This window comes from Schistocerca serialis, chromosome 3 (genome assembly GCF_023864345.2).
Source record: "Schistocerca serialis cubense isolate TAMUIC-IGC-003099 chromosome 3, iqSchSeri2.2, whole genome shotgun sequence".
NCBI classification, from domain to species: domain Eukaryota; kingdom Metazoa; phylum Arthropoda; class Insecta; order Orthoptera; family Acrididae; genus Schistocerca; species Schistocerca serialis.
Genome location: NC_064640.1, coordinates 649,431,665 through 649,458,016, shown reverse-complemented (window position 1 = coordinate 649,458,016; position 26,352 = coordinate 649,431,665). Strand labels below are relative to the sequence as shown.

The following is a 26,352-nucleotide window of genomic DNA, read 5'->3' as shown; positions in this document are numbered from 1 at the left end:
GTTCTTTTTACCTTTTGATCTCTGATAGCTTGACAGACAGACCGTGCGTTGCAAAAGAGAGACTCCGCATTGACTTTCATGGTAATGTGAGCCTCAGAAATGTTAGCTTGCCTAGGCCATCTTGGAAAATGTCACCAAATTCAGAAATTCAGCACAAAGTTCAGCTACTTTGTTCACAAGCACAGAGGAGTTGACTGAGAGGACATTTTCCTTAATGTACAAAACAATACGACGTCTGGGTGCACAGCTCCTCGGATCGACCGTACATCAGGTCTCAAGATGACCTCGTCACGATACCTGACAGCAGTTAAACCTTTCCGATTCACCTGTACAATTTCATGAAGTAGTGTTCGAGTGGTCAACATAATCTCTGCCCACGACATTAGCGATCCTACTCGGTATCGGTCTCTTTCCACTATGTGCGGAACCCGAACTCGTGCTCCACATTCCTATCAGGTGCGAATTGGTCAAGAATCACTCTCCAGATCAAATCTGGATTCATTTGTGGAAGGAACATTGGCCCACTGTTCGACTGTGCAGGTGGCATGTTGACGACTCCACTCAAGGTGATCCATCTGTGAAGACGCCCAGAGGCACACATACAGCAGGTCTCCGACAATAAAGATCACCCTTTCGAAGCCTTCTCTACACCTTTTGCCTCGATCCGCACGTGCAGTGGATGCTGCTAGGCCAGATGCCAGTTACTGTGCAGTACTAAGTTGGTACCGTCGTGTTCTTGCAGCCAAATAACGGTTCTCTCTTTCTGATGTCACTTGTGATCGTCCCGGCCCTGGTCTACGCTTCCTTCTCTATAACTGTTGCCTCATCCGAGAAAAAACAGAACGATTCATGTTAAGCCATCAAACCACGTAAGTTTGCGGCTGTCGTGCTTCCATTCTTCCCTAGGCTCTCCACAACAGATAGTCTGGTAGCCATCTTTTCTTTGTCTTACAGTACCGTCTGTGACTCTGTACACAGCGACTGTGGATGTCGGACTAGCCGGCAAACATAACTCCGTGTGATAGGTGCCCTTGCGTCATCGTTGACGTGGTTTACCGTCGACCGGAATGCCATCTTATGTGAAGAACACAATCGTTCGGATATCTTTTGGCAGTTTGTATGATTATATGTTGAATTAGACACAGGAGGGAAAATAGCGGTTTGTTGCTTTAATTTTGGACACCAGGGTACGTTTTTTGATGTCTTATTAATCCGAATAAAGTGTAATACGCCTTTCATTATCATGTCTTTCCATTCTTGATGTACAAGGCTGTGAATACGCTTCTTGTTCCTTGGCTGTTTATTAACGTATATAGTCTCTCACTGACAAGTGCAAGACACCTGCTGTTGGCAGTTCATCCTTCAGTTATGACGAACATACCTCAAATGACGGGCAACTGAATTTCTGTAACAAAAATGGTGAGAGGAGGGGAAATTCGATTCCTATTGGCCGAGAGCAACTGAGCCTCACAGCTACTGGCCGAACTCATCATGGGGGAATATATTTATTCTTCCTACGTATACCTGGCAAAAAGACAAACTACACGTACAGGCTTACCAACAGTCTTTCTTCCCGCTCATAGTTCACAACTGGAACAGGATGTGAGGGGACAGTCGTACTTCAAGTAACTTCCACCACGCCCCATAAAATGGCCTTCCGAGGACAGATGTAGACGAAACACTCGCATAAGTACATTGCTGTTTTGTATTGTTCTGCTGAAAGTGCGGTTTCTTAGTACGTTGCACATTAACACTTAAACATATTCCGTTTCTTCGTGAGTCACAATGGTAGACCCGCCAAGGATCACTGCTGATTCTTTAAGAACGTTCTTCGCCAGCAGACAGAAGCTGCGTCTAATTTTCCCTACGGTTCAGCAACATGCATCGTAATTTTAAATTACAATTGCCTTTTAAATACTTAGACTGTCCTGTAGTGATATCTCACAGACTGCGACTGATTGTCTCTGTTTCCTGTGGCGTACTGTTGACACAGTTACTTGTACGAAACAGTTGTTCTATTCAAAAGCGAGGATAAAAATCTAGTTAGTATGAGATATTATCTGGGTAATGAATGGCATATAACTAGAAAATAAGTCATTTGTGTTAAAAATGCAGTAGTAAACTGGTTGAAACAGATTTGGCAGGTATTCCCAAGTGTGTCTAGAACGAGTAAAAATACAGAGGTGTGGTTTTCGCTAACTTATAGCGGACATTTTTGTAAATTTTCTGATGTAAACAAGGAACTTTTATAATTTGTAGTTACCGAATTATGACACCAGTGTAATTTCTTTTATTGAATTTCATACTTGTTTCAATGGAACTGGAATCCACTTACGAAAACAACTTCATCATCATAACCAGTGTGGGGCTTGATCAAATACTAACAAGACAACAGCGCTGCGAACCTGTGTTTCGCCGTCATGAGAAGAGGGCTGCCTGCTGTAGACTTCTTGCAAACAGGGGACACCCATACGCACAGGAGGCGAATGGAAGGAAGGGGAAGACGTATTGCAGTGTAGCAGACGAACAATGAAGTCATAGGTAGCAGGACCATACATGCGGAACTTGAAACGGTTTATTTAAAAAAAAAAAAAAACCTATCCATGTGAAACATATAATTTGGTCGTAAACAGGAGCTTCAGTGTTACGAAGTCGTTCACAGATATTTAGAGTGGTTCCAGACGTAATTCATCGTCATCATCTTGGACAGTTTCCAGCCTCTGGCAGGGTCTGTATTGAACATGGGCCTCTCCATCGTCTTCTGTCTTGCCACCATCTCTCTGTCTTCACCTTGGTCCAGTCTTCTCCTTACTTCTGGATGCAATACTATACTCCTTTAAGCCATTTGTCTCTCTGTCTTGCTCTTGGTCTCTTTCCTTCCAGTCTCATGTCGTGCATCCTCCTGGGTATCCTCTTCTCCTCCATTCTCTTAACGTGTCCATACTATCTCAGCCTTGATTTCTCGATTCCTCCTGTAATGGTTCCACCTTCATTAACTCTCTGTTCCTCTCATTTCTTAACCTGTCTATCTTTGTCACTCCAATACTGTCTCTCAAGAATTTCATCTCACTAGGGGAAGACGTATTGCAGTGCAGCAGACGAACAAAGAAGTTATAGGTGGCAGGACCATACATAAGGAAATTTAAACGGTTTATTTAAAAAGAAACATATCCATGTTTATCCTCCAAATAATGTGTTTTGCTACTCTTCTGTTCTCCAGCGCTTTCCACACTTCGCTTCTATGTACACTTTCATAGGCTTTTTTAATGTCCAGGAAGGTCATTAGTAGATCTTTTCCATATCCATTGTGCTGTTCCTGAAGTTGTCTTACAGCAAAAATTAGATCCACTGTGGACCTTCCTGTTCGGAAGCTATGTTGCTCTTCTCTCATTCTTCCTTCTAATTTTGCCCGAATTCTTGATTCCAAAATTTCCTCAAAAAATCTTTTCATAATGACTCATCAATGTTACCCCCGACTCTTCTTGCACTCTTTTCTATTTCCCTTTTTAAAGATCGGGGCAATTAGTCCCTTCTTCCAGTCATTTGGGATCATCTTCTGTCTCCACACAATTTTCGTTACTCGATACAGCTTATGTATCCCCACCTCTCCTAATGCTGTCACTATCTCTACACTTAGCTCATCCAGACTTGGTGACTTCCTTCCCTTCATTTTGTCCACTGCCTCTTCCACTTCTCCCCATGTAAGGTATTTTTTATTTCTGTTCCTCCTCTTTTTCTCTCCCCTGCTTGTTCCTCCTCATCCAGGTCTCCATTCGGGTTCAGGACTTCTTCAAAATACTCCTTACATATATTCTTGAGTTCCTCCTTATTCTCTACATAAATGTCACTATCTTACTCTTTTTTGTGCAATAGGAGACTATTGCAGCTGATTCCTGGAATCCGAAGACACATGAAACTGCAGTTCTTCTCCTTGCTTCGATAAATTCTGCAGGTAGTTCACGACGACTTCTTTTTAGCGTTCCTAGCAGAGTCATTTGCCTTCGTTCCAGTTCTTTTGCGAACTCCAAACTTGTAAACAAATTATCTGTTCTGATATTTCTACCACTTCCAGATAAATGTTGTGTCAATTCTAACACTACTCTTTTTCCCTGATTTATTTCTCTAGGCTAGCCTTTGCCCTTTCCTCTGTACACCTGCAGGTGTGTGACATAGTAATTAGTGCAGTCACATGCAGCCCATATCTTTATACCATACATCCCATGTTTTGAGGGGATGTACTGGCAAAATGAACACCTACGCCTAAAAGTTACCAGTTGCTCATTAATTGTGATATTCTCGAGTGGTTCGTATCCATCATGTAATGTGCTTACCCACTTTTCCAATAAATCCCTTATGGGAGCCAATTTATCAGAGCTCCGATTCTGTCGCCGGTGCTGAGCATCATGAAAACCGAATACAGCGTGATATTTCTGTAAAGCGGTTCCTAGCCAAAGAACTATTGAAAATACGTCGGCCATGCTCTTTGTTCCATAAATTCACTATGCCCTCATTGTGACCTATTGACACTCCCACAAGAATAAGCAGGCCAAGAAATCATTTAAATTCTTCTCTATCAAGATCTGTCCATTTGTTACCGAAAGTAATGTCACCTTATTTGTTAATCAATTTCTAAATAATCAAGGAAATGCTGACCTTCATAAATAATGCAAATGTTGACTCCATGATATTTACATTCCTTACAGCATGTCTTATCGGACCTGGAGCCGTCTTCAGTATATTTTATGCTAGCTGTCTCCCATGTAATCAAACAGAATTTTTCCCCATATTTCATTTCCATTTCTCAACCGAAAAAGTGGGATATGTACTTACATATTATTATTAGTACTATCATTAAAGTTTTCCAAAACATATGGTATATTATGTATACTTACTTGAAAACATTCTGATCTTAAATGTCAGCAACTTCAGGAAGTCGTTTTTAAATCTCCAACGTCTTCATCAGAATCTTCAGTTGATTCCCTACCTCCAGAAAGAATAGCATCAATTTTCTCATCGTCATCAGACAGTATATCTCCTAATTCCTCTTCTTCATTCGAAATTCCTTGTATTTCAGCACTACTCAAACGTTTTCTAGTCATAGCGTTGTTTTTGCACACGCTGAGTCGAAACAGTAGCAACAAATGAGGTAATACACAACAATGGCTGAGGGAAGGAACGGCAACAATAGGTATGAACAATAAGTGTGAAATGTTAATTTCACCATTGCAGATGTTTCATATAACATCTGTTCAGTGTAACATTCGTCATTCTGTTTTTATTGTTGCATTCAAGAACCAAAACAAAAATTTAGATTGGGGTCATGCTGACCCCAGTGGTACTCAGTGCACAGCACATGAATAAATTTTAATATGTTGTAAATATAAAACTGAACAATATGTCATTGCATACAAGCAGCTTACAGAGACAAAGTCATAAATTTTGAATATAATCGTTTTGAAAACAAGGGAGATATATATTTCAAATGTGCTTATGTGGTCATATTCACCCCGAAGGTACTAGGGGGGTTAAAGAAAAAATTTCACAATTCATATGTACAGACATTATATACTCACAGTTACAGTTTGACAAGAATTGGACAGGTAGCCAGCTATGGCCTTATGGCAGGAAGCAGGTTGCGTGGATGGATATGGAGGCCTACATCATCCTAAATACAAGGTCAGTCTACTTGTAACGGTGCAACATCATTTAGTTTGTCTCTAATGTAAAATAACGTGTTGTGAAGAGATAATTTCGTAATGTTAACTGACTGTGTGAGATTTATTTCCCACTACCAGTTACTATACACACTATATACGCATTATCAGAAAATGTAGCACTACATACACTGTCAACTCACGTCAGGGCCACAGAGGCCATGTTAGGTCTCCATTTTGGTTCCTGTAAGTTCCTTTGTGCTCCATTGAGAAATGGGACACTATGCCTTCACAATGAGAGAGAAACTGAGTTCCGAAAGACGAAAAGGTGTTAATAATACCCCATGCAGAGCTTTGGAGTAGCGTTTTCGGAAAATAAAAAAATTGCTTAAATGTTATGAAAAGTGACAATTACGTTTTATTATTATTAACAAACACAAACATTTTTTATTGTCTGAGTAATCCTTTACCGCATGACATGCAGAATTTAACAGGACTTTTTAGCTACATTTTTATTTAAGTTCGTTTTAGAAATGTCTTTAATCTCCACAGTTAATTTATTGCGCGATTTTATTCATTGGCAGTAAGTACTTGTAACCTTTCCCTCCCACACATCACTATTAACATTCTCTGTCTTTGCACAAATTTTGAAAGCTTCGAAGGGCGTAAGATGTACAAAAGAATAACTTTTTAAGTATCTTGATTTTCTCTTCTTATTGTTGGCCCTAATACTTATTGTGTCTACAGGTACATTCTTGAGGCTGTAATTTTTATAACGTTGCGCGTTCCTGAAGACGAAATAACTGAGGAAGATTTGCCTGATGTTAAGAATATTTTTGTTTATTTTATCCCATTTTTCTAAATCACACCCACTTTACAATTTTCATCTCTATCACATCACAAGTTACATTATTGGTGACACAGTCAAAAACATGTCTGATTCCGTGAGAGGCATGCCCACCACTACTAACATTCTGCCGTACTCACAATTTCCAGAGTTTACAAAGCAAAAGAGTTTACAAACTTTCTCAACAGGAGAAGAATTTTTACCAAATTATATTATTATTTTATAAATAAATTAATCAATGAAATTAATAATTAATGTTGCATTGTGCAATTAATAATATGAATTATAAGTTGGCCAGAAATTTCGTAAATTCAAATTCAAGAGAAATTTTAGCTGTACATACAGAGTACTAACAAACTGATTCCTTTTTACATATTTTAGCCTGAGACATAACACATCATATAGAAAATCATATGAAGTTTATTAAGTTAGACAGCTGATATAATGTTCACCTATACAAGAATCGATAGTATACGTGGTATCGGTTATTTCTATAAAGAAAAGGGAATGTTAGAGGAGGATGACCCATTATATACTTCAGTTCTTTCTTGGCGAAAGTAAGTTCATTCTAGATCTTGTTCCATGATCATGGACAGCGCGTTTTGTGTAGTAATTACCAATGTCCTCCTGATGTACATAACTGATTGGTAATGCACCCACTTGATATAGCTAAAATACAAAATACATTTAACACATATTTTCACTGATCCCGATTACTGTTTTTGGCTATTTTTATTATGATCCATTCCTGTACCTTGTACACTTTATCTATATTCAGTGCGTTCAAGTCCCAGAAACGAGTTCCATAGCTAATAAAACTGAACTTTATGGGCATAATATACTGATAAAATGCTGTTTATAAGTTCTTTTTGTGTTCACACCGCTTCAGCTGAGAATCAGTAATATTCATTCCCAGAAATTTTGTGTTCATTGTGCTCTGGAGGTATCGTCTAAATGTAATTTGACTTAGTCATTTCCCCTTTTCAAACTGAAAGTAATGATATTCGTTATACTGACATTCTGTTTAATTTTATTACACATTGACAAAGTGTATAACTCCTTGATGGTTATACTTGCTTTCATGCAAGGAGTTCTCTTCTATTCTCAGCGATTATAGTATTTCTATCATCAGCAAGTTGAATTTTATACCAGTGACTGATACAATCTGCGAAAGTCGTGATGTATCTCAGAAAAGATATCGTTCCTAATAAACTACCCTGAGGAAATCATGCATTAACGTATTTCGGCTCAAAAGAGTGTCTTACTAAAGGTTTATCATATTTGAGGTTCGTGTAATCTCTTCTCATTGCAACGCCTTAGCCACAAACAATCCAGAGCTAATAGAGAGCATCATGACTGATACAGGGATTAGTGGTCACAAGGTCGTTGTAGCTAAGCTCAATACTGTTTCTTCCAAATCCACCAGAAACCAACGCAAAATAATTTTATTTAAAGAAGCGGATAAAGTGTCACTAGGAGCATTCCTAAGAGACAATCTCCATTGCTTCCGAACTGAATATCAAATGTAGATGAGATGTGGCTCAAATTCAAAGATATAGTGGCAACAGCAATTGGGAGATTCATACCTCATAAATTGCTAAGAGATGGAACTGATCTCTCATGGTACACAAAACAGGTCCGAACGCTGTTGCAGAGGCAACGAAAAAGCATGCGAAGTTCAGAAGAACGCGGAATCCCGAAGAGTGGCTAAAATTTACAGACGCGTGAAATTTGGCACGGACTTCAATGCGAGATGCCTTTAATAGTTTCCACAACGAAACATTGTCTCGAAATTTGGTAGAAAATCCGAAGAAATTCTGGTCGTATGTAAAGTACACAAGCGGCAAGACGCAGTCAATACCTTCACTGCGCAGTGCCGATGGTACTGTTACCGACGACTGTGCCCCTAAAGCCGAGTTATTGAACGCAGTTTTCCGAAATTCCTTCACCAGGGAAGACGAATGGAATATTCCAGAATTTGAAACACGAGCAGCTGCTCGCATGAGTTTCTTAGAAGTAGATACCTTAGGGGTTGCGAAGAAACTCAAATCACTTGATACGGGCAAGTCTTCAGGTCCAGATTGTATACCGATTAGGTTATTTTCAGATTACGCTGACACAATAGCTCCCTACTTAGCAATCATATACAACCGCTCGCTCACCGGTAGATCTGTACTTACAGATTGGAAAATTGCGCAGGTCGCACCAGTGTTTAAGAAGGGTAGTAGGATAATCCATCGAACTACAGACCTATATCATTGACGTCGGTTTGCAGTAGGGTTTTGGAGCATATATTGTATTGAAACATTATGAACCACCTCGAAGGGAACGATCTATTGATACGTAATTAGCATGGTTTCAGAAAACATCGTTCTTTATTCGCACTAAGTAATGGCCGCTATCGACGAGGGATCTCAAGTTGATTCCGTATTTCTAGATTCCCGGAAAGCTTTTGACACTGTTCCTCACAAGCGACTTCTAATCAAGCTGCGGGCCTATGGGGTATCGTCTCAGTTATGCGACTGGATTCGTGATTTCCTGTCAGGAAGGTCGCAGTTCGTAGTAATAGACGGCAAATCATCGAGTAAAATTGAAGTGATATCAGTTGTTCCCCAGGGAAGCGTCCTGGGACGTCTGCTGTTCCTGATCTATATAAATGACCTGGGTGATAATCTGAGCAGTTCTCTTAGGTTGTTCGCAGATGATGCTGTAATATACCGTCTAGTAAGGTCATCCGAAGACCAGTATCAGTTGCAAAGCGATTTAGAAAAGATTGATGTATGGTGTGGCAGGTGGCAGTTGACGCTAAATAACGAAAAGTGTGAGGTGATCCACATGAGTTCCAAAAGAAATCCGTTGGAATTCGATTACTCGATAAATAGTACTATTCGCAAGGCTGTCAATTCAACTAAGTACCTGGGCGTTAAAATTACGAACAACTTCAGTTGGAAAGACCACATAGATAATACTGTGGGGAAGACGAGCCAAAGGTTGCGTGTCATTGGCAGGACACTTAGAAGATGGAACAAGTCCACTAAAGAGACAGCTTACACTACACTCTTTCGTCCTCTGTTAGAATATTGCTGCGCGGTGTGGGATCCTTACCAGGTGGGATTGACGAAGGACATTGAAAGGGTGCAAAAAAGGGCAGCTCGTTTTGTATTATCACGTAATAGGGGAGAGAGTGTGGCAGATATGATACGCGAGTTGGGATGGAAGTCATTAAAGCAAAGACGTTTTTCGTCTCGGCGAGATCTATTTACGAAATTTCAGTCACCAACTGTCTATTCCGAATGCGAAAATATTTTGTTGAGTCCAACCTACATAGGTAGGAATGATCATCAAAATAAAATAAAAGAAATCAGAGCTCGAACAGAAAGGTTTAGGTGTTCGTTTTTCCCGCGCGCTGTTCGGGAGTGGAATGGTAGAGAGATAGTATGATTGTCGTTCGATGAACCCTCTGCCAAGCACTTATATGTGAATTGCAGAGTAATTATGTAGATGTAGATGTAGATGATGTAGATGAACCAGTCTTCAGCTACACATCTTGATCATGATGATTCTATCATATCTAGTTTCATCTTATAGCCAACAGGATCAAAATACATGGAAAGCTTAAGAACATGTCTGTGACACACTCATCCTCGTTATTAGTATTAAATACAACTGCTGTGAACTTTGAAATTTGTATTTATTCCACCTGCATGAACCATGGATCGTTAGGAGATAGGGTGGGTTGAATGCGTCAGTGATAAGGCCAGCTGTATTGTAGGTGTAACTACAAAGAAACGAGTATCTGTGATAAGGCCGGACTAACCCTTGGTTTCTCAAGAGGGGCAGCAGACTTTTCAGTAGTGGCGGTCCAGACGATTGACTGCCGTGGCCTTGTAACATTACTGAACATGGCAATATGGCACTGGTACTGCAAACGGCTGAACGCAAGGGTAACCAACATCCGCTTTTTCCCCGAGGGCATGCCGCTCTACTGTATCGCTTAAATCAAATAGAGATAATGTAGGAGTAAGCTTAATAATGGGTAAGAAAATAGGAATACGGGTAAGCTACTGTGAACAAAAAAGTCAAAGTAGTTCCACACGCAGGAAATTGGCGTAGCAGAGCAGATGAAGGAATCCTGAGTCCACCATTCTAGGCAAGTTCTTAGTGGAGGTGGTTGGCCATTGCCTTCCTCCAACATGTTATGAAGTGTCTCGTGTGTATCTGTGCCATGTGGGTGACTGTGACTAGTGCTCTTAGACTATGCTGTTGGGTTTGTGTTGTTACGGATGAATGGAAGGCGGAGAGTGAAACCCAGTTCCACCACATGGCGTAATTCTTTCTAATAGCACCCACAGGGCCGCCTAGCTTAGCATTTCCATCTGAATGATGGATAACTATCAATATTATCACATGCCCTCACGTCATAATACTCTGCAAAGAGGTTTGGTATTTAATCTGGAACAATGGCGTATAGACTGCAGATGGAGAACTTTGCTCTACCACCTCTCTACTCATTGCGGCCAAATACTGGCAGCGAAAAATTTCCACGACCAGCATTCGAAACGGTGTATCTTCGAGACGATTGTAACCGCATGAGTGAGCGTCAGTGGCCGCGGCTGCGGAAGACGGTTATGAACAACACACTGAATCCATCATCGGAGTCAACCTGGACGGAAAGCCAACACCCATCACAGAAGCACAAGGCTACATGCTAACTATCTTCGCAGACGACGAGGAGATTGAAAGAATGTACGGCGAGATAAATGAAATTATTCAGGCAGTTAAGAGAGAGAAACATATAATTCTGATGGGACACAAGATTTTGGTTCCAAGAAAAGGGAGAGAAGGAAAAATAATAAGAAATAATGGCGTAGGGGAAGGGAACGACAGGGGTTGCCGACTGCAGAAATTTGCACAGAGAATAATTTAATTATCGCCAACACCTCTTTGAAGAATCTTCAAATGCGGCTGTGTACGCAGAAGAGACCTCGGGACACCGCTTGCTTTCAAACTGATTATGTAATGGTAAGACGGAGATTTGGAAATCAGGCTTTAAAACACAAACATTCCAGGAGCAGGTGTTAAATCTGACCATAATTTACTAGTCATGAACTGCACATTAAATTTGGAAAAATGTAGGAAGATAAGGAGATAGGATCTAGATAAATCAAAAGAAATACAGATTTTTGAGAGTTCGAGACATAGCATTAGGTAACGTTTGACTGGCACCAGGGAAAGAAATACAACATAATGCGATTGGATTGCTTTGAGAGACGAAATAGGGAAGGCAGTAGAGGACCAAATAGGATAGTTCATTAGGTAGTGTCATGTGTCATGAATAATTTTTAAGATTATTCTTAATGATATTGTCACAGAAGAAGCTGAGTAGCGCCGTAATGTAGTGGATATGATACTAAACTGTTGCATCGTAGGTCGTGAGTTCAAAACTCACGTGGAGTGTACAGTTTTAACTTCTGTATTCGGTTCGAGTACATTCTAGAAGTATCCACAATTGACAAGAATAATTGTAGTGGAATGTTCTGCAGCTGTATATATATTGTATGTGTTCTGGCCGGAACAAAGAAATAATCCCATACAGTCAGGTCCAGTGACCATGGAGGCCATTAATGTAAGATTGAATCATTTGGTCCAGTGCGACCCATCCGTCGTTCAGTAATCCTTTTATTTAAAAATTTCTGCACTTTCGGATGCCAGTGTGGCGGTGCCATGTGAAACTCGAGAGTTTGTTCTTTCCAACAGTATGTTGTCCACGTACATATCTCAAAGAACATAACAGTTATGAATTTTTAAAAATCCCATGATTCTTTTTGATTCAATCCTAAGTTAATAACGAACATCAAAACCGATACAAGGATTAGTGAACACAGGGCTGTCGTAGCGAGATTGATTGTTGTAGTCCCCAAAGCCTCCAAATACAAGCGAAAAATATACCTGTTGAAAAAAGCAGATAAAAATTCACTTGACGCCTTCCTGAGAGACAATCGCCACTCATTCGAAATTTATAATATAAGCATAGACCAGACGTCGCTTGAATTCAAAGAAATAGCGTCGGCAAAAATTGAGAGATCTATACCAAATAAATTAACAAACGACGGAGCTGATCCACCTTGGTACAACAAACGGGCTACAACATTGTTGCTGAAACAACGAAACAACATGCCAAAAATAAACAGACGCAAAATCCCCAAGATTGGCGATCTTTTACAGAAGCTCGAAATTTAGCGCTGACTTCTATGTGAGATGCTTGTAACAGTTTCCATAACGAAAATTTCTCTCGAAACCTGCCAGAAAATCCTAAGAGATTCTGGCCGTATGTGGAGTATGTTAGCGGCAAGAAACAATCAATGCCTTCTCTGCACGATAGCTATGGAGATACTATCAAAGACAGTGCTGCCAAAACAGTGTTACTAAATACAGCCATCCGAAATGCCTTCAGAAAGGAAGACGAAGTAAATGTTCCTGAATCCGAATAGAGAACAGCTATCAACATGAGTAACGTAGAAGTAAATATCCTCGGAGTAGTGAAGCAACTTAAGTCACTTAATAACAGCAAGTCTTCTGGTCCAGAATGTATACCAATTTGATTCCTTTCGGAGTATGCATATGCATTAGCTCCATACTTAGTTATCATATATAACCGTTTGCTCGACGATAAATCCGTACTCAAAGACTGGAAAGTTGCACAGGTCACACCAATATTCGAGAAAGGTAGTAGGAGTAATCCATGAAATTACACGCCCATATCGTTAACGTCGATATGCAGCAGGAGTTTGGAACATACATTGTGTTCAACCATTATGAATTACCTCGAAGAAAACTGTCTATTGACACACAGTCAACATGGGCTTAGAAAACATCGTTCCTGTGAAACACAACTAGCTTTTTCTTCACATGAAGCATTGAGTGCTATTGACAAGGGATTTCAGATCGATTCCGTATTTCTGGACTTCCGGAGGGCTTTTGACATTGTACCACACGGCCGAAGATTTTTAATGATTTTTTTCACATTTCGGCGGTACGAGTGTTTTGCTTTCCCAAAGATTCACACCCCCCCCCTCCCCCCACCACTACTGGTCGTGGACTGAACTCGAGGCCGCGGGCGGAGATGAAGTTAGCTGTCGCGCTAACGTCTGAAGGCCTTTTCCTTGTCATTACCGCTGCACCTTTTTGCATTGAGAGTTATGTCTTTATTGTTACAAATTTTGTCATGTTTGTGATTTTATCTTACATCACTGATAAAAGGGCGTAACAGCTTTTCCCCACAGCAAGAGCCTGTGAGTCGGTGAGACATACTGTCTATATGACACATCACGTACACCAGAACTACAGATTCCGCCACGTATACCAACCTGGAACACCGTTTATGTTCGGTCATCCTGGTATTGATGTATTGTCTAGTAATTCCAAGTCAGACTTTTCCATATGTACACGGCAATCTTTGTATTTGCCAACCATAAGTGTTGGCGAAATGTCCTAAAACTTTTTGAACAAACTTCGGCCAATGACTGTGAGACACAAGCCAACAAGCAGCACGGGATGTTTACTACTATTCAGAAACTCATGGCTATAATACATGTGTATGATTAACTTTCATCGATAACGACCATATCAAAAATGAACATTAATTTTTTCGGAAGTGGCACTTACCCTGTATTAATAGCGCAGTAGAAATGCAATCATGGAACATTAACAAGGAATATATGATAACATTAACTAGTAAGCATATTGCTCTTTATTGCCCGTTGCTCTTCATAGCTATAGTAAATCCTGGTTATTATTTTTCCAAACAGTGATATGCTGACTCATCTCGAGAGTCGTGGCTCTTGTGTAATGTAATATATTCCCAATAAAACAGCAGCTTGTCAGAGTTTGTCAAACTACCGTTCGCAGTGTAGAATTCAACAAAATTAATCATCAGACATCTTAAATGCTTTCTCGTTATAATCACATATAGCGACTTTCGGCTGTGATGTTGTACTAAGAAAAGTAAAATTCAACAATGAAAAACTTGAAAACCGCGATGTGAAATCGAGCTTGCATTTGAAACCTCGTCATCGAAAGCAACATGTGTTAGTTTGCCACCAGGCTTACTGCTTAAGCTGGAAAAACTTTTACTAAAAGTCTTCCTAAGGATGTTCGAAAGTAGTTTCGAATGACAAGTTATAGAGTATAATTCGTACGTCTTAGGTATATTTATATGAAATTATTACGAATTACTTCCGCATTAATTTTGCTTGTAGTACTCCTATCATTAGCAGCGGATTCCCTATCAACGTAATCACGAAATGCAAAGACCATGCCTTTCGTCGTAATGCTAGTCAACAAGTGGAGCCTACGTGTTTTATCGCGGAGATCAGCGGATACCAATATGCAGCTGCAAACACAGCGAAGCGCCGAGTAAACATCTTTCCGATGCCCCCATTCTCTGCGCCTCATATTCTGCCAGGCGGCTGCAGAGGCATTTACACACAATATTTTATGAGGCTCTCTTTACTTTAGAGATGCTATACTCCTCCAAGCCACAGCCATTTCTTAAAATGTTGGTCAGACTACATCGGTTAGGTGCTTTCTTTTCTACAACACCAAAACGTTTAAAAATTATACTACTCAGATGCAATACATTCTTTTGCAGTTTGCAGCACCACTATTAACACAGAAAACGGAATTTTAAAAATAATTTTCGTATACTTTTTATGTCATGCACTACATATTTTGCTTATAGTATAAATTCGAAAACGTCTAGTGACAATCGAAATTTAACGTTGTTTTCTATTGTTTAATATGGAATACATAGATTGTAAGCTGCGCAGCAAATAGTAAAGACTCATTATTGGAAAGAAACTGTTTAATCAGAGACTCCCTTTAATAATATTTTCTCTTAAATATAATATCACAAAATCAACCGCAATGTGGCCTGTATCGGAATGTTCTGTTCCATATAGGTGAGAAGAAAATTTGTATATTTCGAAACAGTTTTATTTTTATTGTAGAACACGTGATATATTTCTGATACAAATTCATCACTCTCTTTCTCCGCTAAATATTGTTATAGAATTTCAAAAAGTAAGAGAAACTTACTTTTCTTGTCGATTCTATTTTATTATTGCCTGGCACTAAATTTCAGAGTCACACAGACTGTTCATATTAATTACAGAACAGCCGAGATACACTATGATATTCCGTAAAAAATAATTCTTTGAGGGCAGTCGATTGCACAATCTGTACGTATGGCTCGATGAAGTGGAAGAATCCCGTTACCTAATCTTGATATGCAAATTACTAAGTTGAAATCACAGTGAATAGAGAGAAAAGTGCTGAGTGTCACTAAAGATAGTTCGGCTGTAAGGATTATCGGTATTCAGTGCATGAGCTAAGTCCGAGATGAGTACCAAGAATTTCAGGGCGTAATGTCTGAATTGTACAGACTACGAGTGGACCAGCAGTTTTTATTTGCTGTTATCACTGTGGCAAATGGACGACCTACATTGTTAGCTTGACTCGTTATGATATCATACGGGTCAGTTATCTAAAATCACTTTAAAACCCATGCATTTAATTAAAAATTGATCCTAAAAACCCTTATAAGTAGACAGGTTAACGAATAGTATATGAATGTGAAGTAGCTGGATATATCCCATATATCAGAGGACCACAGTTTACACCAAATAAAGGTTTATTCACACACGTGTAAATGATGGTCTCACATAAATTGGGGATTCAAATATAAAACCACTAAATAATCATCGACCACAAAAATCTGAGTGACCAAAGTACATTTCTCTGTACATTAATAAAAAGCAAATGTAAGAGACCAAAAGTACAGCTTCCTGCTGTCAATGACGATGCAAATTATAGTTCATTATGCTGACTGACTAGAGCAAAGACATACATGAAGCACATCACACACGATTAAAAATATCAACTTCAGCAAATTATTACGGTACACAGCTGCCTCAAATCGTGTAAACAAAACTAAAATTCAAAAAGTCCCACAAACTCACTTACTGAAAACATAGTCAGATAATCTAGCTTTAGTGAAACGTGGAAGTATGTATCTCGTCTTCACAAATTTATTCGAAGTCCAATGAAAAGTGAAAGCACTTAAATCAGTCGGCTGCTCGGCCACACATTTCTGTCAGTGAACTCGTGAACAATGATTGACCAAAGCAAAATGATCACAAACAAGAAAAAGTCCAAAACAATGACCACCGACCACTGAAAGACCTACGACCATGTGCAACCAGCTGCCTGCCCGTAAGCATGTTACTGAATCCATGTAAGGCTCTAAAAAACCGACCACCATTCATATCTAAAGCTAACTGCACACATATACACGATAGTAAAACACCATTAAAATTGGTGTGGTCATTTTATGAGCTTTCATGGAGAAAACAATACAATATTTAAGAAGTCATTAATAAAATTCACCAAGCATGACTGCATCCAGTCTTAAAATGTCTTTAGAGATTATGCAAATTATAAATGCATATGACAAATTTGAAGAGGGAGTTTCTTGCTGTTCTTCGGTAACAATGCGTTCTATAATCATGTTTTATGAATCACAATTCCCATTTCCTTTTCGATTTTATCCTGTTTAATTAAGTACCACTTCTATTACTAATCAATCAAAACATATCAAATACTAAATTGGCGGCACTCATCCACTAGGAAGATAATGAAACTGTGGAGGAAACTTACGCTACAATCATATTGTGGGTAGCTGTTGAGGATTTATAGTATTGCCACATTTAAATGTAAGCTTTTATTATGTTGGTCTGTAATTATCTACACATGTAAACGATTTGAAAAGTAACTTGTTATGGTGTTTACTGATGTCGTCATATTTCATAATTCATACGATATAACACTTTACTTCAGTTGCTTTAATTTTATAATCTACTATCATTGTAACAATAGTGACCTTCTTAATATTTATCCTAACATCTTGCTTTAATTTGCAATAAGTTCGTCCCATCGCCAAGATTTTTGTGGTGTACTTGGTTTTGCAGTATTGAATTTATATGGTCTCTAACTTAAGTTCGTTGAAAATATAATATTCATCTTTCATGTCACCCATCTTGACAGTCACTGAGTGGTCTTGATCTTACAGTGGAGTGTGCAGGCTTGGGCCTCGTTAAGAATTTCATAATTGAGGTCCAGCTAACATCCTACCTGTATTCCTCACCCAGCCAGCTATCAACCACAAGCTGTCAAAGTACTTATCACTGCCTGTCGCTCAACAAAGGAAGGAAGAAGATTTAGGGTAACAACCTGTCAATACTGAGGTCTTTAGAGATGGAACGCAAACTCAGAATGTTTCAAGAATGGGAAAGGAACCCAGCTGTGCCCTTCCAAAGGAGCCATCCTGACACTTAACCTGGAACGATTCAGGGAAATCACGGAAATCTGGTTGGCCAGACACAGATTTGAACCATCATTCTCCCGAATCTATCTCCGGTATAGTAACAACTGCACCAGCTCACTTCGTCTCGCTCCATGAGTCGGCAATGTCACAAGTGGAAGCTTCTGATCTGACTACATTGTGCCAGGATTTAATTTTTTATGATGAACGTATTTTTCACTTTTCCTGCTGTCATTCAAATGGTTCAAATGGCTCTGAAGACTATGGGACTTAACTTCTGATGTCATCAGTCCCCTAGAACTTAGAACTGCTTAAGCCTAACTAACCTAAGGACATCACACACATCCATGCCCGAGGCAGGATTCGAACCTGCGACCGTAGCGGGCGCGCGGTTCCGGACTGTAGCGCCTAGAACCGCTTGGCCACTCCGGCCGGCCCTGCTATCATTATTCTGAATTTTCAATATCAATGGTAAGACAGTGGTCTCTTTAAATAAAAATTTTGGTGAGTTAGAGTATACTGGTCTCAAGAAGCAATTATAAGATAATTGTGGATGGAAGGACATCGAAGTACATTCCCTACAGCCTTGATGATTTTAACATATACTTAGGTTGTTCTGTGTGCACTTATAACGAATAAATGTAAGACTGATCTCTACAGGCAGTATGCTTACTATAAGCATGTTATAAGGGATAGCTTAAATTTACAAATATTTTACTGTAACTGTAAAGTTTTCCAGTGTGTTACAAATATTACACTTAAAACATATTCTACTAAAATCATGCTGTATTTTCTTGGATTTATAAATGAATTAATAACGAGGTGTGACTGAAGAATTGACAGATGGTTTACTTGAGCAGTCTCTTTTCTCATTTCTGTATCTTTTTATGATCTTAGTACTGATGACGCTAAATATATTTACAAATACCCCGCAAAATCATTTTAGAAAATATTAAATCCCAATTAAAACACATTCCCATTTAACTGTATAGAGGGAACAAGCTGTCACAGTCATCGACCCTCAGCCACCAGTAGTATGATTACAACCAAAAGTGCCTTGGGAGAGCTCCCAATAAGACCAATTACCATTTAGAAAAACAATATTACGTATAAACTAAAACATAATAATGAAATGTCACTCAGCATGTATGCAGATATCAGAAGCTACACACTAAGAAGCACTCAGCAGATAAATGATACAAATTGAAACATTAGCAACCCATTCAACAATTCAGTTGATTTCATGTGTCATTATCAACATAATGGAAACACACTCATATTGCAACAGTTAAATATTATGAAGTCACAATTCATAAAACATAAAAAGCTGTCACTAACAAAAATAGCAGAATTAATGCTCTACTTAACCTACTATTCAGCTAAAATTATTTTACATTCAATAAAAAGCATTGCATCCAAGTGAAAGATATTGAAATGGGTTTAAGTTTAGCATGTACAATTTCTAACATACATGTGTAGTAATCATCCTGAAGAAGTGGCCATGGCAATAAAGTCATAATCTACACATAAAATAATCGACAACTACCACTGTGATATAATAGTTCTGGCATTTGAAGTCTAAACTTTAGAAAGAACATACTTGACAACTTAAGAGACAATGTGAAACATAAAAATTTTATTGACCTAAGCTTGACAATGTACAAGGAAAAGACTAACACACGAAGGACCACATGGAGGGAACATCAAGAGACATCATTATTCAATATTCCTCTCAATATCTGCCAACTATTGTGTCATATAGAGCTGATTTAGCAGTCTAAAAAAAATAACCATATCAAGCTGTCCAACGCAATTAAAGCTCTTACCACTGGCTACTCTGTCAAACTTGGTGACAGTTTCATCGCAAAATGAAAATAAAAAGATTACCCAGCTTCTATAATAAACTTAAAAAGCCTCACTACCCAAACTTATTTATTTGAAAATTAATCTACAGAACTCCTAATACTTCAAACCTCTATTTGTGCTGTCTATATGACTCTGTATAGGTACGACAGATGTAGATATTTATGAACTACCAGTGTGTTTTCATCACCATCTACCTCAAAGACAATTACTCAAAATCAGCCATAGAAACCTAGATTAGGGACATTGTGTCATCATTTCTGTGACAGAAAATATATTACATGACATGTATAAGGGATATCAAATGGATTTACCACCGAAAACCAAAACTGTTCACAACTCTTGATTAGCTGGGTTACCTTTGGTTATGTACTGTTTGCTCCAGTGGTAATGCAAAACTTAATGGCAATGGTGACAGCACCATGCATAACACACTATTAACGTGGTATTTGTTCCATTCTTATTCTAACGAGTTTACTTGTAAACCTTTATTATGGCATTTCTATACTGCATGTTGCTTTAGGTGTACGTTACAACGCTTTCTTTTATCTGTGAGGAGTGCTTCTCTCTCCAATAAATAAATCAGGGCAAATCTGTATAGTTACAATGTAGCCGGATGGCAGCGTTTAAGGCCTTGAAATTTTACAGACTTCACTAACGTTCGCGTCCCCTAAAATACCACGTTTTTAGTACTGTATTGGTTGTTAATGTGTTGCAAGGGTAACGTGAATGTAGCCCAGGTATGCAGAACCGCGTGGCCTATCCTCATGGCCCGCACGCGGCTCTGGTGTGCTAGTGAGAGCGTTAATACACTTCGTGAATGTTGGCGGAAGTTGCTGAAGATTACCGATGTTAATGACGGTCGCGTGAGCGCATTTGCACGCGGCTGGCACAGCCACGTGAGCCACGCGGATTTCATCGGCTGCATTCACTTGCACACAGGCAGTGAATTTACAGTGCGCGCCTGCACTATGCGCTTCACTCAGCACCAGACTTTGGCGAAATTTATGCGAATGACCAATAACAAATACTATTCGAAATATTCTTCTCTTACACGAATAAAAATACTTAATCATCATCTGTGAATAAAAAATGTTAGGATAATAGTTAAATTTGAAGTCCAGTTGCATTTATAGCCCTAGTTCGTTCTCATTTATTAAAACGAATGAAATTTTCGTTTCTCTTACATTCGTTTTCAGAACAAGTCATTTTTTGAAAGATCTCATCAGGAACTTCATTTTATTTATGAAGATTTACCTTTGTGACACTAAGGAAAATATGTTCCACACGTGCAATGCACTCCTGAACTCGTCCTTGTTCGTGACTGCGATTTATGATTTCCAGCTCATAATCTTCCTCAGCAAAAATTGAGAAATCATCAGTTCCACTCTAGTTTTTGACAAATAATTCGTTGTAATTCCACTTTACTTCTCAGATCACATTCGTTATAAAATGTTATTTTTACGTCAAAAAGCCTTTCCCAACTGGTGATCCGATTTCTTTGACATATCTTTGGCTGCTATATGTCTGAGATAAGTAGTAAGCCTACCTTAGTCACGGACAGGGATAGAGGTGAACTATTAGTTTTTAAATTATAAGACTTTGCTGCAATAACTGTAATTGCTATACGAAGGAGAAAAGCGTCTTACTACCGTCTCTTGCACTTTCACGAAACACAAGTTGCAAGTGTGCTGCAATGTTACGAGCTCTTTTCTATAGTCGAACCCAGTGGCTCCTCCGAAATTTTTTCAGCTCAGAGCTCTACGTAATTGCGTGGAAAGACATCGGATAGAAAAACTATTCCATATTCTAACGGCAAGGTTACTCACAGTTAATCCTAAAATGCTTTGGATGACTCTGGACTTCCAGCAGCATTCCGTTAATGCTTTAGGAGAAATTGAGTCAAAATTTGAGTGATGTTAAACGTTAGAACTCACTGGTATCTTGCTTGGTTCACTCATTTTGTAGCTCGTCACCAAGAATTGCTTACTTACACTAAGGAGGCATGCATAGCTGATTATATTAGCAGTACGAGATTTGTCGGCTGCATCATTCTCATAGTTGGCTGTTTATGTACAGTTCTTATGCCATGTTAGCAGTAGGAATGGGAGACCTATTGGCAGATGCACAGACAGATGCAGAGGGCCGAGGCAAGAGTGTAGTCAGGGTAGTAGGGAGGTAAAGCACTAGGCAGGCCGTCTGCTGCAGCCAGTAAAAGAAAGACGCGCGCTGGAGCCCGCTGCAACAGCCAGATGACTTCGCGCTGCCAACTGTGGAGAACTTACGTCGCTGCTTTCAGTGTCCGTGCACTTGTAAAGGCTACCAGACCTTCCTTGATCCTCAAACAAAATTCATGATAACTTTCCACAGCTTGTAGGACTTGCGATTTCTAGCCATCTCTCTCTGGCCCGTTATTTTACAAAACGCAGCATGCATTTAAACTGAAGATCCAAAGAAATTGGTGCACCTGCCTAATATCGTGTAGGGCCCCCTGTGAGCACGCAGATGTGCCGCAACACGACGTGGCATGGAATTGAGTAATGTGTGAAGTGGTGCTGGAGTAAACTGACACCATGAATCCCGCAGGACTGTCAATAAACTCGTAAGTGTACGAGGGGGTGGAGATCTCATCTGAACAGCACATTGCAAGACATCCCAGATATGCTCAATAACGTTCATGTCTTGAGAGTCTGGTGGCCAGCGGATGTGTTTAAAATCAGAAGAGTGTTCCTGGAGCCAATCTGTAGCAATTTTTGACGTGTTGGGTGTCGATTTGTCCTGCTAGAACTGCCCACATCCGTCGGAATGCGCGATGGGCATGAGTGTATGCAGGTGATCAGACAAGATGCTTACATAAGGTCACCTGTCAGAGTCGTATACAGACGTATCAGGGGCCCCATATCACTCCAACTGCACAAGCCCTACACCATTACAGAGCCTCCACCAGCTGGAACAGTCTACTGCTGACGTGCAGGGTCCATGGTTTCATGAGATGGTCTCCATACGCACGCACGTCCATCCGACCAGGCAACATGTTTCCAATCATTAACAGCACAATGCCGGTGTTGACGGGTCAAGATGAGACGTAAAGCTTTGTGTCCTGCAGCCATCACAGGTACAAAAATAGGTCTTCGGCTCCGAAAGCCCATATCGATGATGTTTCGTTGAATGGTTCGCACGCTGATACTTGTTGATTGTATTCCAGCATTGAAATCCTCAGCAATTTGCGGAAGGGTGGCATTTCTGTCACGTTGAACTATTCTCTTAAGTCGTCGTTGGCCCCGTTCTTTCAGGATCTTTCTCCGGCCGCAGCGATGTTGGAGATTTAATGTTTTACCAGATTCTTGATAATAATGGTACACTCGTGAAATGTTCCTATTGGAAAATCCCCACTTCATCGCTACCTTGGAGATGCTGTGTCCTATCGCTCGTGCGCCGACTATAACACCACGTTCAGATTCACTTAAATCTTGATAACCTGTCATTGTAGCAGCAGTAACCGATGTAACACTCAGTGTCTTATATAGGCGTTGCCGACTGCAGTGCAGTATTCAGCCTGTTTACATACACTATGTTATCGAAAGTATCCGGACACCCGAAAAACATACATTTTTAATATTAGATGCACTGTGGAGCCACGTACTCCCAGGTACTCATTACTAGTGACCTCAGTAGTCATTAGAGATCGTGAGAGAGCAGAATGGGACGCTCCGCGGAATTCACGAACTTTGAACGTGGTCATGTGATTGGGTGTCACTTGTGTCACACGTTTGTAAGCGAGATTTCCACACTCCTAAACATCCCTGGGTCCACTTTTTCCGATGTGATAGTGAAATGGAAACGTGAAGGGACACGTACAGCAGAAAAGCGTACAGGTCGACCTCCTCTGTTGACTGACAGAAATCGCCGATACTTGAAGAGAGTCGTATTGAGTAATAGGCAGACATCTATCCAGACCATCACACAGGGATTGCAAACTGCTTCAGGATCCACTGCAAGTACTATGACAGTTAGGCGAGAGGTGAGAAAATTTGGATTTCATGGTTGAGCGTCTGTTCATAAGCCACACATCACGCCGGTAAATGACAAACGACGCATCTCTTGGTGTAAGGAGCGTAAACATATGACGATTGAACAGTGGAAATCGTTGTGTGGAGTGACGAATCACGGTACTCAATGTAGCGATCCGGTGGCAGGGTGTGGGTATGGAAAATGCCCGGCGAACGTCATCTGCCAGGGTGTGTAGTGCCAATAGTAAAATTCGGAGGCGGTGGTGATATGGTGTAGTCGTGTTGTTCAAGGACGGGGCTTGAACCCCTTGTTTTTAGCGTGGCACTATTACAAGACATTCCTACATTGATGTTTTAAGCACCTTCTTGCTTCCCCCTGTTGAAGAGCAATTCGGGGATGGAGACTGCATCTTTCAACACTATCTATCACCTGTTCATAATGCATGGGCTGTGGTGGAGTGGTTACATGACAATAACATCCCTGTAATGGACTGGTCTGTACGGGTCCTGACCTGAATCGTATAGATCACCTTTAGGACGTTTTGGAACGCCGGCTTTGTGCCAGGTCTCACCGACAGACATCGATACGTCTCCTTAGTGCAGCACTCCGTGAAGAATGGGCTGCCATTCCCCCCGAAACCTTCCGGCACCTGCTGGAGTGTAGGCCTGCGAGAGTGGAAGTTGTCATCAAGGCTAAGGGTGGGTCAACACCATGTTGAATTCCAGCGATGGAGGGTGCTACGAACTTGTAAGTCATTATCAGCCAGCTGTCCGGATACTTTTGATCACATATTGTATCTCAGTATTGGAATACGCAAGCTTATACCAGTTTCTTTGGCGCTTCAATGTATTATGTCAGTTACAAATTCATCTCGGACATCCATTGCGCAACGAAAAATTATCCGTTCTCCATTTATTTGCCAGAGCGTATTCTATAAACCGACTAGTCCGAGACAGACGGCTTTTAAAGGTTCTTTTATTGTTTGTTTAACTACTTCCTCCACAAGGACGCATCAAATTTTCAGATTCACCAGATACTTTGTCTCCGACATTGACGCACGTAATCGGTAGTCTCTTGTGTGTTATGAGGCTTTTCTCCGATATTTGTACATTTTTGCTAACGAGGTTTTCATGCTAAAGTGAATGCATAAAAATACATGAGTCACTGTATTTTCCGTATGCTTCAACATCTATGTAAGTGAACTTACAATCCATAGCGCATAAAACAACTGCAACAACGAAAAAGTTATTTTTATAGTTACAGTAAGGTACGTTCGTTATGAGGAAAAAGGCATAACATATTTCACGTTATTCTCGCTCGTCTGATTGGTCACGACTAACCGTCATCCGGTTGAATAAACTGGCTGCTTAATACTGCGGGTGCCTAATGCTTTTAGACCAGTTGCTGATTCCGCCCACCTATAAGAATTTTTGTGTTTCATTTGCTACGCTGTAAATCAAGTAAATCTGTGTTTTACTTGAAGGGTGGAAATCTGTTCGAATAATAACTATATCTTTTGGCCACTGCGCCTTACTCTTCCTTTCTCTTTGTGTTCAAATCATCAAGTGTAACGAGTTCAAATGTGTGTGAAATCTTATGGGACTTAGCTCCTAAGGTCATCAGTCCCTAAGCTTACACACTACTTAACTTAAATTATCCTAAGGAAAAACATACTACTTAACCTAAATTATCCTAATGACAAACACACACACCCATGCCCAAGGGAGGACTCGAAACTCCGTTGGGACCAGCTGTAACGAGTCTTACCAGATCACTTGCTCAGTTTCCTAGGCATGGTGGTGTGCCTTTAACTTCCTCCCACCTCTGAACAGTTACAGCCGGTTAGAGGGGGATCTACTTTTCGACATGTATTCCGTAACATTGACTTGGTGTTATTGTCATGGGTAGAGGCCAAAGAAGCGATAAGAACAGAGAAATCGTAGAACCAACCACAGATCGGACCCTAAGGCAAAGTATTTAGTCTGTAACTTAAGCCACTGATCCACAGAGGCACATTTCTGGACAAATAATTAATAAGTTATGTATAAAACAGGAATTGCATTGAGCCAAGGGCACAAGTACTAATTTTGTGCAAGAAAGAAACAATGAAAATGCAGTGGAATTATATATCATGCGTAATATAATTCACAGATACTTTATTGACGAATAAATTGGTTTGATTGGCCTACTTATTGGAATAATTATGTAGATGGAGATCTATTCGAATAAAAACTCATCTCTTTTCACTACTACACCTAACGCTTGAATTCTCTTTCTGTCCATATCACCAAATATAACAAGACTTACAAGTTCACTTGCTCAGTTAACTCACGAAAGACTACAGTGTACCTGAAATGAAGGTTTTTAGTTAATTGTAAACAAAGTTGACTATTACGGTCTGTTTTCACATTCTCAACATAAATCTTTTTAATTACGCTCAAAATACGTCTAAATGCCAGTGCGATTTTAGCAGCTGACTAAAATCGAAAATTAACTAATCAGCTGTCATATCACAGAAATACGTAGTTACAGAACTGAAAAATGACCTTGAGCAACATTGAATATTCAGTTATCGCTTTAATTTTTATTATACTATG

General features: G+C 39.8%; 1 protein-coding gene across 1 annotated transcript in view; it reads left to right on the top strand.

The window, feature by feature from the left end:
* The window catches only part of LOC126471074 (cytosolic carboxypeptidase 6), a 1,596,780-nt gene that overhangs the window by 1,365,067 nt on the left and 205,361 nt on the right, over positions 1-26,352 (top strand). The window lies entirely within an intron of this gene.